Here is a 15,082-nt window from a genome sequence, read left to right as displayed (position 1 = left end):
CTCTTATTTTTGCTTGCTGTAATAAATGCCAACCTACAGATGGAATTCGATCAGTAATTCAAGACTATTAAATTATCTACTTTTAAAAATTAATCAAGTAAGTCCTCCCTTTTTAAAAGCTATGAGAAAGAAATAATCTTTTTTTAAAAATTTGCCAGTCAGAAAGGGGATAAGCGGGAAGCACAATTGATCTCACCTAAAATCTTATAGTTGAGAACATTTATTATGGCATAAGGCAGAAAGGGAGAGAGGCTTATAAATGAGATCCAACTGTCTCTCCAGATGCATTTCGCTGAAAGAATATTAAGAGTGAACCTTTAAAACTTGAATTTGGAAAGCATAAGCCATGCTAAAATAAATCTAAGCTGATATATTAATTTGTAACAAAATGAATGTGACACATCACGGCTGTGACAATATGCAATTTCACCCTGAAAATTCAGTTTTCAGAGGTGATTTAATTTTCTTTAAAACATTATTGAAAACTACAAGACATGGATTAGAATAAATATCCTTGTCTCGTATTGGTATTAATTTTGATAATGCTCACCCTACAACCCAAGATACAATAGCAAACCCACTATTTGCTAAGTCATCTCTGATGGAAAGGGTTGGTACGTAATTATCTAAATGCTCAGTAGGATTATCACTGTAATGTTTAAAAGACTCTGAGCAGGAGATAGGATAAAGGTTAGAAAAATTAGATGATTTATAAATGCTTATTTAAATATTTTTTCAGGCATTAACATAACCTGGAAGAAGGAAAATAAGTCAACCACCAGTCTCAGTAAAGTTTGTACATACAGTGTAAGGCACAGTAGAGTCACACTGCAGTAAGAGATATGTCCATGGTAGGGAGCTGTTTGATAAATGCTGTTGCAGTGTTATTCTCTAGTCCCTAAACTGTGCCTACTGGAGTCAATGGGATTTTTTTACTGCATCTGCAGGCAATGAATAAGGCCTAGATTCTTTACATTTGCTTTTACAAAGTGCTTGATATTCTCAAACATAGTGCTGTGTTCCCTGCCATTGTGTGTGTACACAAATGAACGCAGACACACTCGCTATTAAGATGTAGATGCGGGAGAGAATTCTCTGCCTCCACACCCACGTGTCTACTAGAATGAGTTACTGTGCACCTTTCAGGTGTCAGGACGTACAGCCTTCATTACCCAAGCTGCATTAAAATCACAGCTCCAACATTTTGATTTAGCAAAGAGTTTAGTCCTGTGCCAGCTTTAGGCATGTAAGCAGTCCTGGTGAGTTAATGCTGCTCCTCACATGACTGAACTTAAGCACGTGCTTTAATTGCTTGATTTGGGGCCAGAGCACTGAGAACACTGAGAGAGGGAGCTGCACGCAGGGGAGCGCGCCCTGCTAAGGCAGGCACCACTCAGGCAGTAATGGCTTGGTTTAAAATTCTTTCTTTCCAACAGGCAAAAACTTTGAAGAAGCCAAAAGTTTTTGCAGCTGTTTGAAAGGATCATCATAGCTCAAAATTCGAGGCAATAGGGGAGCAAGGTGGCAGTACAGACTGGATATAAACCAGAAAAAAATAGGATCAGAAAGAACAAGAAACATATGAGATATAGAAAAATGTCAAAACTAATAAGAGGAGATTTCAGCTATCAGACACACAGGGAAAGAGACACAATGAGAGAAATAAATCAAGCAACAGTCATGTTCTATATCCTCAATGTATTAAAAGGTGGAAAAAAAGACGAAAGTTCTGACTTTCTACAGTGCAGCTGTTAGGAGACAGAGGTGGAGGACTCACTAATGACCATAATCCAGTTGGATTCATTACTGCAGACTGAACCTACAAGAGGAATAAAAAACCCCCAAGGACTTTGAACATAGAAGAATGGGGAAGTGCTGGAGGCAATCCAGTGGGTTAAGCGCCTAATGGGAGGTGTGGGAGGAGGGAAGGACACGGAGGAAATGGAAACTGTTCAGAAAGCAATTACAGCATATCCAAGGGTGGTACGTATTATCCAACAATATGTGCACTAGGATGAGAAAAAGTCCATAGCAAATAAAAACAGGATTGAAAAAGATATTGAAAGATAAATAAAAAGGATACATAAGCAGCGTAAAATTTCAGGTGCAGAGGGAGAATGGAAAATTTATACAATTAATTTAATATAAATGAACACAAGGATACAAAAAGTGCAAGCAAATAATGAAATTACATAAGAAATAGGCTAGTATCAGAATATCTGCCTAGAAGATGTAACAAAAACTCGCAAAGAAAGCAGAAGGTTTTTGGGGTGAAACCAAAGCAGCATGATACCATGCACTGGATCAAGCTCTGCTTGTCATGGCTGAGTTTGTCATTCCTGAAAGGTTTAAAAAAGTAAAACAATTGGAAACACTTGATTTTAAACTAAGTTTTCCCCATTTACTACACTCTGGTAGAAAGACAATCCTTCTATCCCCACCTCACAGCCACATTTCCCAGTTCAGCCCAGGTGAATGAAAGACAACATACAGCATCCTTAGCAGACACTGCAAGATGCTTGGGCAGTTGCTTCTTTCACTGCCATTCCAACTCCCTTTTTCACAAGCTGGAAATTAGAAATTATATGAGGTAGTGGGCTTGAAGAGATATTTATCGTTCTATAAGGACTTATTTGTACTTTCAGGCCAGTTTGACTAGTAAGATGGGAAACATACCTTGAGTGTAATTTTGGGTGTAGTTTCTGGATAGACAGTTTGCCTGAGCCAAAAATAATCGAAGAAGCATCCTGAAAAATGACAGATGAGCTACCATACCAGAGAGTGCTCCTCTTTATTACTTCAGATAGTTGATGTGGGTCCTTGTGAAGAACATCTTTTTAAGGCACTTCTTCTGTCTTTTCACTAACAACAGAGGAAATCTTTGCAGATCTTCCTTCCCAAGCCAGTCCTTGGCCTCTTCCCTTCCCCATCCCCCAGCAAACAATCTAAGCTCATACTACCAGAATAAGACAAGGTACCATGGTTCAGGTCAGAGGACTCATACTATTTTGGTAGCATTGTAGCCTACAGCATTAGCAACTACCATCTTTTCGCATCTACTTGGTAGAGTCTTACAGGGCTTTAGTAACACATTTCCTAGGAATGGAGCAATTGGATTTTGAGCTGCTTAAAGAGGTGCTCCTAGAGCCAAACCTTCCTATGATTTTTTTCTCCATGGCAACGTGTTTCTGTCAGAAAGATATGGTTGCAATTTAAAAACAATTGGAAGAAGAAACAGAGCAATAGACAAATAGCCAGCAAAAGCACACTACCTCTAATATTAATCTGTGAAGTCCACAGCAGAAAATCTTTTACTAAAAGCAGACTACATCTCCTGATTTACTCCTATATTTGAACCACAGTAGTAAACTGCATAGGATGGTGTTGTTACTTTAATTGTTTCTGTTTAGACATCTCATTTTATCGCCTTTTTTTCATTCAAAATACTCTATTGCTTTGGAAAGAAAAATACATCACAACCAAAGCCAGTAACAACAATGTTAAATGATAGGTGGCCATTGGAGAAATGATGTACAGTTTGAGGAACTGGTCCAGTCAATCAAATGCTGTATTTGGAAACAACAGATAGGAGGGCAGGTACTTTCTTATCACCATTTGTAGTGAAACTACAGCTGCAGCACCAGTTCTGTTTGAGATGTGCACACAGCACACAGTGGGATACAGAAATACAATAGTCAGAGAAGCTGCTTAAAGCCACAAGAGAAAGTGTAGACTGCTTTGACAAAGATACAAAAAGCTCTTGATATTCATGAGATTCAGTAAGCACTGATATAAAACTTCTTCTGATACTTAACCCTTTATAACTTATGGTTGTTTTTATTCTCACTGTAGCATGTGCTCACACTCCTGTGAGCTACTGGGGAAAAAAACAGAGAACCATACACACCAGATATCATAATGTACCACTTCCCCTGTATGGTATAGTGCAGTTAATTCCCTCATGACAGCTCCTAAAATGAGGAAATATGTAAAGTATATATAAAATATTTGGAGGTTTTTATTAGAGTTGCTTATTATTTTTCACAATATCAAAGTTGCAACAACAGATTTCCTGTGCTCAGATATCTCTGAGTTCACTCTGTTCTTTCAGAAAAACAAGTATTTCTCTAAGATTGAAGGTTTTTTTTTAAACTGAAAACAACACAACTATCTTCATGTAAAATCCCAGAGTTAAGGAGAAATACAAACGTGTCCTTTATTGTTGGTTATACTAAATTACTTTGTTCTTTTGGTTGCAGTAATTTCATGACTATAAGGCGCACCCTTTTGACTAAAATTTTCCCCCAAACCCGGAAGTGCACCTTATAGTCCGGTGCACCTTATATAATGGACAAAGTTGTGAAATTTGCCAACCCAGAAGTGTGAGCCGCAATGGCGGGGGCGGTGCTGTGGGAGCGCCGAGTTGTGAGGGGGGTGGGAGCTGGCGGCCGCAGCCGGCAGGAGCCACGCGGGGAGGGAGGGAGCTGCCACCGGCCCCGGCCCGGGCACAAGGGGAAGAAGGATCCGCAGGCGGCCGCAGCCCGGGTGCGGGGGGAAGGAGCCACCGGCGGCCGTGGCGGCTGAGACGCAAGCCGAGCTGCACCAGCCAGCGCCGGGCAGGGTAGCCAGGAGCCGCGCCAGCCTGTGCCGGGGGCGGGTGGGAGTGCCGGGGCCGCAGCACTGGGAGGGCACCTGAGTCTGTGTTTAAAGGCTACGCCAATCTGTGAAAAATGTTTGCAAACTGAGCACCTGCCAGTAATTCATTACTTTGTTGCACGCGGCGCAGCTCCTCGCTGCAAAAAAAAGTGCGAGCCCAGCTGCAACGGGGGGTGGTGCCATGGGAGCGCCGAGCCACGAGGGGGGGCAGGAGCGACCAGCCCCCAGTCCCAGCCCCCGGCAGCCGCTCGGGCTGAGAGGGACCGCCTAACCCCCGGTCCCAGCCCCTGGCAGCCGTGTGGGCTGAACGGGAGCAGGTAACGCCACGCCGCCCCGAGCCGCAGACAGTCCTGAACCATGAGCGGCCCGAGCCGCCCTGAACCGCAGCAACCCCGAGGTGGGAGCCGTGGCCGCCCCAAGCCCCACCTCGCCAGCGGGGGGCGGGTGGGAGTGCCGGGCCCTGCGCACAGGGAGGACGCTTGGGGCTGCGTTTAAAGGCTACACCAATCTGTGAAAAATGTTTGCAAATTCAGCATCTGCCAGTAAACGCCACGATCGAAGGATTCTGTTACTAATTAGTTACTTTGTTGCGCATTGCACAGATCTTCGTGACAAAAAAAGAAGTGCACCTTATAGTCTGGTGCGCCTTATGGTCGTGAAATTACTGTATATATAAAATGTTCACTGCAGTTAAAGATATCAGGCCTATCTAATGTATAGAGAAGCTGTTGCCCTTTATACAACTTTCACATGAAGAATATACAGATTTAATGGTATAACTTTATTAATCTCACTTAATCAGCACAACATACACTTGACTAGAGATACCTCTGTCCCCTCTGATGTGAGTCTATAAACCAGTGTATGTATGGCTCGTCCTTTAGAATTCCAGTCAGTAGCACACATACTGTATATAAATGCATCTTGATTTTATTTGCTTTCAAGTTCTGCATCACTGAGAATCTTCAATAATGGAAGTAAAGCACTTAAAGCTCTCTGCTCCTCTCTGCACCTTTCAGCAATAAATAAATAAGACCCCAGTATTGAAGGTAAGGCTAACCCTTTGCTCTAGGAGAGAGACCTTATTTCAGTAGTTTCACAGAGATCAAGTTACAGGGTAAAGGTTTACAACTCTCTTTTTTTTCTACAAAATATTCTGAATTTCAGAACATGGAAAACCAGGACATCTGACATAAACTTTTCATTTGAGGTTTTTTTTTAAGCAGCTGAATATACACTTTGTTTCTTCAGAACAACAATAAAGGCATTTAAAAAAATTACTTTGCTTAGACTGTAATTAAAAAAAAAATCTTTCCTAAAAGCTTTCTTAGGTGAAGTAAATTATACTGGACATATATAAATAAAAAAGAGCAAAGAAGAACATGAACATATATTACTACTGTAATTCATCAAAACCAGTTGACACTTCAATCTAATCCAGAAATGAAAACACAGAACTTTATAGAGTTATAGGAAGTAAGCAATTTAAAAGTACCATGGCACAAGGTCATCTAACAATGAAGACGGGAAGATGTTCTCTTTTTATTCGCTCTCCTACACTCCTTTAATCCTTCTAAATCTATCAAGTACAGATTAATATAAATCTTTTTAACAGCCAGAGGTGATCTTGAAATCAGATAATTAATAGTAGTGGTCCACGTTTTGTATAACAGTCTATCTTTCCATTTTAATATAAAGTGAAAGGGTACTTTATGTAACTAAGCTTATAGTCTGGGAAATGTTTCTTTTTCCATAATAAAGTAATGTAGTTCTTAACAATTATTTCATCATTTTAAAATTAAATTTTTTGGTAAAATTCACTGAAATAGTTTGTCTTTCTTAAAAGGGTGCTGATGTGGAAAAAAACAATTCTCAGAATACACTCAGTGCTGCTCATTCAAAACACTCACTTGCCGAGTCATTCCCCACATAGTTCAGAGCTAAATGTATGAAGCCAAGGAAATGCACTCAATTTGCTTTGAAAGTAAACCTCCAAGGCAATTTCATAAGCAAAAATCATATTCATGTCATACAGATACTGTGGTTAAGTTTATGATTCCAATTTGGCCTGGAGAGTTTTCAATACTCTAGAAAAAAATACTTCACCAATCTATATGTAAATACTTCAGTAAAACCACTGAACAGTGATCAAGTTCAGTATTAATATCACAAATTAAAGAGGGCACCTGAAAATGTACTGTCTAGAAGAATGATCAGAGCTCATGCTGAAGAATAATCTGTGTTTTCAGCAGCCTATATGCATGGGAAAAACTGTAGTGTTTCATTCATTAAGTCACAGTGTTATATATAAAGAAAACACTAAATACTGAAATACAGCTAATGGTTTGGTGGCAGCAGGTTGGGTAGCAGGCAATCACCTGGAAATGTCAGCCTAAAGAAACTCATGGTAGGACTAACAGACCTCTGTTGTACAGTTCAAATTGGCAATTAAAAATACTTTATGGGCTTGCATTTCTATTATATGTTGTTAGACAAGAAAAAAATCAACCGAATAACCCAAATAACCTCTTCTAATTTCTGTTTGGTTGTCTTAGTGAAAGTGTATTTATTTAAGCAGATGTGATGGCACATTTGTTTACCCCAGGGAAGAGCAGGAAGAATTCACCAAATATCCTTTTGAAGTCTATTGAGAGGCCAAGATAGTTGTACTGGAGGAAAGCCCAACTATTCTCATACTTTCCAATGGTTTGGGATTTTTACAGCTCCAAGACACATATACTGTCACTTGTTTGCACCACTGCCCACCTTCATGTAGGCCAGCATTGCCCTTGGACTCAGCTTTCACACAGCTGCATAGAGAGAAGCCAGTCGGAGTGGGCCAGTCCATAGTAAGATCTCTCAACTGTTCTTGCTCCTGCTTCTCTCCCTTGGCTTCATTGTCTTACACCGAGTTTTCTGGATGTGGGACATAGATTCAGACAGTATAATTTCTCAAAGCAGCCACTAAGTTGATGTGTAAATTAGCTTCAAGACATATGGGGCAGAATTCTGGTCCAGACCTGAATAGATACCAAAATAGAGGTGGTCACCTATGCACTAGATACACAAGGTCTCACTTCAGATAACAAAGGTTAACTACACAAAGCTGGTAAGTTTCATTTTATATGGATGCCCTAGGACATCAGCCAAAGGTTAGCAGATGTGATACAGAATTTACAGGAGATCCTCAATTGCAACTGGTATTCATAATAGCAACTGGCATTAGAGCAGTATCCTACAGATCTCAAATGATACTGCAGAGCCATAGCAATGTCACATTTCCCTGCCTTACCTTCATAAAACTTGTCATTGCAAAACCTATTAACTATGCTCTATTACAGAAATAGCATAAACAGAAAAAAAAAAAATCACTCTTCCATCCACAATTCCTCATTGCTGGACCTTGTTTGACCAACCCAGCACAAAGAGCAGAAGCACCTGAGATCAATACGTGTACTGTCTGATAAGACAATTTTCACACAGAGATCCATAGAGCAAAGGAGGGTGCTCCACTTTTCAGTGCAAGGTATTTCTAAAATGGTTTTAAATTAAAAGGTGCTAAGAATCAGAGACATTCTCCCCAAGAGATGAGCTGCCACATCTCTCACTGCTATGCCAGCATGGAGATAGGCACACAGGGAAGTGCTCTGGGCTGCTCTGCCATTTGGAGGCTCACAAGAGACTTCAATGTTCAGCAGGCACCAAACAGAGTTCAGGACATCTCTGCAGCAACAGCCAAGAATCCAAACTTAAAAGACAAATATAAATTATGAAAAAACATTTTTCTGTTGCTTTTCTTAACATATGTTAATTAATTAGATATTCCTCTAAATGCTTCCTATTGTGTCTAGGCATTAGATATTTGCTGACTTTTGGTATGACCCATGAAAGAACTGAACTTTCATGGAGGAAGAGAAGGTCATCAGAGCCTTCTGACCTAGTTTTACAAGATTATTCTGTATGCTGTAAATGACATGGGATTTGGCATGCAGTTAGGCAAAGAGGAAAGTAAGAAAATGGCTACAGCAAAGCCAGAGGGTTAAAAAGTAGCACAAAAGCCAATGAATATATGCAAAGAAAGGTATGAAAATCCCTGAATGTGTAGAAAGGAAATCTAGACTTGATGTGAAAGTCTAGTGTCAGATATCTTAAGAATTAAGCAAACCCTAAGAGTCTCAAAATCTGCAGGAACCAACTTGCCTTGCTTGAGTACAGCCAGTGTAGGAAATCTCCTCTGGGTTAGGACCAATCAGCTGCAACCTTTTCTCTGCTTACTCCCTATGTCACACATGGCAAAGGAAAGGTAGCAAAACACAGCTCAGAAGGTAAAGCAGTTTTCATGCACAAGTACAAAGAGAAAGGCAGACTCATGTAGTCATCCTGGTATATGAAGAGGTATCTTCTCTCAAAGTTTGTATCTGATAAAAAAAACAAACAACAGGAGACAAGACGCCCAGAAGCACACTGAAAGTACTTACCACAAAATACAAATTCTATTTACAATTATACTGTAACTACTTTTAGCTGACTTCAGTCTTTCCCAACTGGAATTCACCCAAACAATGCATTACAGTACAAAACATTTTATAGATGTTATCTAGAATTGGAAACTGTGGCACCTACCCATGGACAGTGCGCAAGGTATGTGCAATAGGAATGACCATTTGTCCTCATGAAAATTATTTGACCTCAATATGTTACAATAGTCTATGATACTGCGAGTTTGTAATATTTTAAATAATGGCCCAAATCTGCCTAAAGCTCCAGATCTTCATTTTGAACTCACTATTTTATAACAGTACAAAGGGAGTTTAACTTGTCAAGTGGTTGGCAAAGCTGAAAATGAAATATCATAAGAAAATATGTCAGAGGCAGACCTTTCTGACCCAAACTTCTCTTTGGCCAGCAGAACAATTTGTCTCACCAGTCACTGTATGGACTGCATCAATCGTACAGCTGATGGTTTTTTCTGGACTTGCATCAAACAACCTCAGCACATTGATCAGGACATTCTTAAATCTCTGTCCTTTCATGCTAAATCCAAAAGCTTCCTTTTCATGTGCACTCAACAAATAGACATTCATAACCTCAGTACATAAAAATATGATGGATTTTATCTTGAAGGACCTAGAATAATTAAATGCAACCAACTTGTTTCTGAAAGGTTTCCTTTCAGCTCTGCCTCAAGGATGTGACATATTTGCAGTTTTTCTCAGTTTTGATTTCTTTTGCTTTGTCAGGTAAAGCAATACTGTTATACATCACACAAAAAAAAGTGATGCAGTAGGGAGAGATGAGTGACAAAATCCAGTTGAGAAAAAGAGTTCAAATAAAAGTTTTCATACCTTAATCCCTACAAGATTTTGCCAATAACATCAAAAAATGTTAAGATTTGGCAGATACTATTAACCAGCATTTGCCTTCCTTAAAGAATAGAAAAAAAAATTCTTACCTCAGAAAGGCATGAACAGTCAATAAAAAACATCATCATCATTAGGAATGAAAATTTGGGGTAAATTTATCCAATTACTTCACTGAAGAAAAACTGTGAAAGTCTGGAAGAGAAAGATCCAAAATCCATACTGCTCTCCATTGTTCATATTTTACATGCATTTTATTTCACCTTATGCACCTGTGTAAATCTGTGGTATCTGCTGTCACTGTATCCAACAACATCCTAAACACTTAAAATCCTTTTTTTGAAATTTCCCTGCTTGTAGAAATAGTTGGACTGTTTTATGCCCCCACACATATGAAAAATTAGAACAATCAGGTGAAGAGTTTCTTTTTAAATTTTCTGTTCTAAACACAATAAACGGCATGGTTCATCTCATGGAAGAGTGGCAAGTACAGGGTGCTCTCAGGTAGCCTTGGCATAACCAGGCCAGCATGGCTAGCAAGGGACTGGCAGCATGAGGCACAGCTAACACCATCACCACCATATTGGCTCATTCTGAATCAGTGCTTCCCAGTAATCTCAAATAATTTCAAACTGTGAGTGCAAATGACTGCAGATGCAGAAGCTATTTACACATACATACACACACCCCACAGGGGAAAAGACTACAAATTGTTATTGTTCTTTAGGAATTAATTAGGGCTATTTTGTTTTTCTCATCTCCATCAAATAGCAATATTATTTATTGTGTCATTTGATTCATGATCGTGCTTGTCAAGTCCAGGCAGTTGCCCAAGCTAATAAAAATTCCAAAAAAACAAGTAGAATATATGCAATATCAGTTTTTAAAAGCTAGACACTCTTCCTTCAGAATAATTGCTCTACTCAAGATCTCAATTTGATAGGCTATAATAGCTGAATAAACAAAACTTACTAGATTAAAATTTGATCATGCAGACACTACTAGATCATGATTACATTCTTTAGTGAAGGAAGGATTGTTTTAAAGAAAAATATGAAGACTTATCAGATACAAAACCCCCTACTAAGTAATCACTATCTGTAAATTCAAAGTAAATACTTTTATAAAACAGCAAAGAGATCCATTTAATCATTGGCATGTAGCTCCTCTGTAAATCCTGGGTAAGTTAAGAATCATAAAATCAATTAAAATCTATTACTGCTAATATCCCAGTTCCCATCATTATTTCTGATATTCCAATTTCTAACTGTCAGCCACATTGAAATTCAAGGATATGTACATGGTACCCACATTTAATTCTTATCATTGAATACTGGCATTTGAAGCTAGGTCCTTTTTGTCACCAGAATACGGAAAAGCCTATGGAGACCAAAGATAAAGAGATACTGCTAAGAAGATGGAGCCTCCGGATAACTGAATGAGGGGACAAAAGCAGTATTAGGCTTATGTTGATAATAGATCTCAGCCAGATGTTCACTGACTTTTTCTGCCTTTTAAAAGCAGTGAAGCTTGCCTAAGTGAGACATTTTCAATAGTACTACTGTACCTTGGGGATTCTGAATAAAATTGCTGCTTGCAAATGTTGTGTACTTGATTTTTTTCCCCTTAAGAATGACAAATTTAGTAGTTACTCATTTTTATTTCTTTCCTGTACTTCATATTTTGTTAGGTTTCTTACAACTACTTTCCATCTACTACAGCAGTTTACATGTACAACTAATTGTCCTTTGCCAGGAGGAGAATGAAGCATCTTCAACCCCAGTTTTCTGCTTTGCTGGGATTCAAGACACTATAATGAATAAACATACTACCCTGATGGGAAGTATTGAGCTCAAAACTCTAAAGAAAATCTGGGGTTTATTTTAATGTCATCATGGTTCATGCAAAAAAAAAAAATAGTCAAGTGCAGTGTTCACAGAACCCTGTGTAGGGAACAGAGCAGAAATGGTGCTATTTAAAGAACACTGTGCCAACCTTTACCTGTTCATACCTGCTGTGACACACCACATGTCTTGTTTTTATTGACCATATAGGCATATAAAATGGCTTTCCTTGTGTGGAATACATGGCTTCCTGGGAGTATGGAGGCCTCTCCAGAAGCTTTGCTTGCCATTCATTTCCTTCATTTTATGGGAACATTCATCCTATTTTGTTGCAGCGATGTCTGGGTGTGTCCTGTACCCACCCATTCAAAGCATTAACTTTCTTCTCTCAAAACAGCATTCCGATTTCCTCTCAAATCAGAGATGCTGTCCCCAGTTATCTATGGCAAGTTGGAATTCATCAGATTAATCTGCCAGTGAATCTATTGTACCTACAGTGATTCTATTGTACCTACAACTCAACCCTGGTGAGACCATGTCTGGGCCAATGAGATCCCCAGTGCAAGACAGGGATTTGCTGGAATGAGTTCAGTGAAAGGAAACAAGTAAGTTTAAGGGACTGGAGCATCCTTCATATAATGATACGTTGGGAGAGACAGGACTGCTCAGCCCAGAGAAGAGAAGTATCAGAGAGGTGTTACCAATGTATTTGAATACCTGATGGACAGGAATAAATATGAGAGAAAGGTTCTTCTAAGTAGTGACTATGAAGAAGTAATGGCACATGATGAAAAACGTGAAATTACATTGGAACACAAAACAACAATTTTTTACTGTAAGGGTGATCAAACACTGGCATAGATGGCTGAGAGAAGTTATGAGCTCTCCATCTGAGCAGGCCTTTACACTGTGCCTGGACAGAAATCTGGACAACTTTCTGGAGCTACCCCTACCCTGAGCTGGTGATTGAACCAGATGATGCCCAGAGGTCCCTTTTTACCCAAACTATTCTGTGAGTCTGTGAATCAGTCAAGATCCTTGTGTTACAGTCTCACAGGAGAACTGACACTGAACTAAATTAAAAGTTTTACAAAAACATGGGAAAAGTTTATTTGAAATTTTAAGTTTTATATATTTTTTTTTAAATACCGTAAATTTTAACTGGCATCAACAGAAAAGCAAATCTTGCGTGTAAAGGTATATGCATGACAGATAAAACCAGCTAAACTGAATATGAGTTCCCTTTTCCTACATAGGTATCAGTATTTTTTGACAGATATCCTAAATCCCTTTTTTTTAAAATTGGCTATTATCAAACAGAAACAATTTATCTCTTTTGTAAGGTTAGGCAAATAATCCATTCAGAATTAACATGCAGCTTCTATCCCCAAGAATATTTTGTAGGAAATTATTTTAAAATAAGATTTAAATCTTTATAATTAAGAGGGGCAAATATATTAATAAGAATAAAGAGATACATTTCTAATCTCCAAGTTATGAAAATTACTCTGATTTTTGTCATTTACTTCAGAAACATCAGAACAATGCAGTTTTTCACATGCATGACAATCCTTCTCATTTATATGCTTGACACATTGCAACTGGATATTTATTCTTGCACAGAAAACTTTAATGATATTGAGACTGTAAGAGCACATCTTTCATTTAAATACATTCACACTTTTAAAAGCACAATTTTTATAAATATTTTTCTTTACAAATACCCATTATAGAACTCTCAAAACGAAGCCTATTATTGCTTGAAATATTCATTAGATGTATAATTACAGGTGATTAAGGTGGATGACTTTGCTTCAGAAAAGAATTGATTTTTGTCCACATGCCAAATAGCAAATACGTTTGAACCCTGTAGTTAACAGACACATCAAATACATTTTTATATCTATAACTGTACAGATTCAAACAGTTTGTTATTGCCTCTCTTAAATTCAAACAGTTTGTTATTACTTCTCTTCCCTCAGCTAGCATAAGGAAGAATCACTTGCTAAAACCAGAACGGTGCAATCATGGCTATTGCACAGTGTATATACACCACTCTGGGACTCTCCCTGTACTCAGCTGAGGGTTTAGACAGGGCATGCCCAGATACAGTGCAGCAGCCAACAGAGAGTCCTGAGGTGGCTCAAAACAAGAAGAGGGCAAGTGACTTGCTAACATAGCCTCACTGCTACTTTAAATAACCAGTTCCTTTGTAGTACATATGGGAGCTCTACATGCTCATTGTTTCCCTGTTTTTTTCACTCAGAATGGGTTCCAACACTCTCATACTACCTACCTGATGCTGAGAAGAAAATGGATAATAATCCTGGAAAATATCCTGGAAAATGATTCATAGGTTAAGAGACAAATAGGAATTTTCCCAGGGACCTGCAGGTAGCAGAACAAGGAATTCTATAGGGTGGTGGGCAAGGGAATTGAACAGCAGTGGAGAAGGATAAGTTGTATCCCAAGCTATGCAAATAAGTGATACAGAAGAAAGATATGGGTGTTAGGAATCCTTTCAGACTTAGGAGTGAAACTGTGACTGTGATGAAACCTGGGCTGCTTCATCATTTTCTTTCTGCACTATGTCTCTAACTTCAACCACTGCTTTCTAAGCACCATCCTATTCCCCATCTTTGTAATTTGTCTTTCATGTGCCTTTACTGTGTTTCTTTTACAGGCTCTCCAACAGCATGTCCTCTTCAAATGTACTATTTTAAAAAGAAAAGGAAAAGAAGCACAGTTCCTATGCTGCTATTTCCTAAAACTTACCAAAACGCCATGTCAATAAGCTTACATCGATTTCCATTTTTAATGTCCTCAATTCCTTTGTTTTCAGTAACTCTCCATTTTACATACCCAAGACCACACCTATGTACTGAAGCAGCTGAATAATTTGCACTATTATAAGGCAACGTGATTTGAAACTTTTCAAATGCAATTGATCTTGTGTAAAGATAGAAATATTAGAAAGCTTCTTCCTATGAGGACTCACAACATTGGAGGATACATTCTGTCAGCAATATCATTTTCCTGCAGTCAGTATCAGAAACCTTGATTACAGTCACAGCTAACAGGCAGTATTTCTTCACACTGAAGGAATACACAATTCTGCTTCTTAAAAGCAAATGATGGTGGAAAGAAAAATAATCCCAAATAAAGGAATATTTTCTGTATTCTTTGTCATAAGTCTTCAGCATGTGTGTCAGTGTCAAGACC

The sequence above is a fragment of the Catharus ustulatus genome, chromosome 2 (genome assembly GCF_009819885.2).
Source record: "Catharus ustulatus isolate bCatUst1 chromosome 2, bCatUst1.pri.v2, whole genome shotgun sequence".
Classification (NCBI taxonomy): Eukaryota; Metazoa; Chordata; class Aves; order Passeriformes; family Turdidae; genus Catharus; species Catharus ustulatus.
This window is presented reverse-complemented; position numbering follows the sequence as displayed.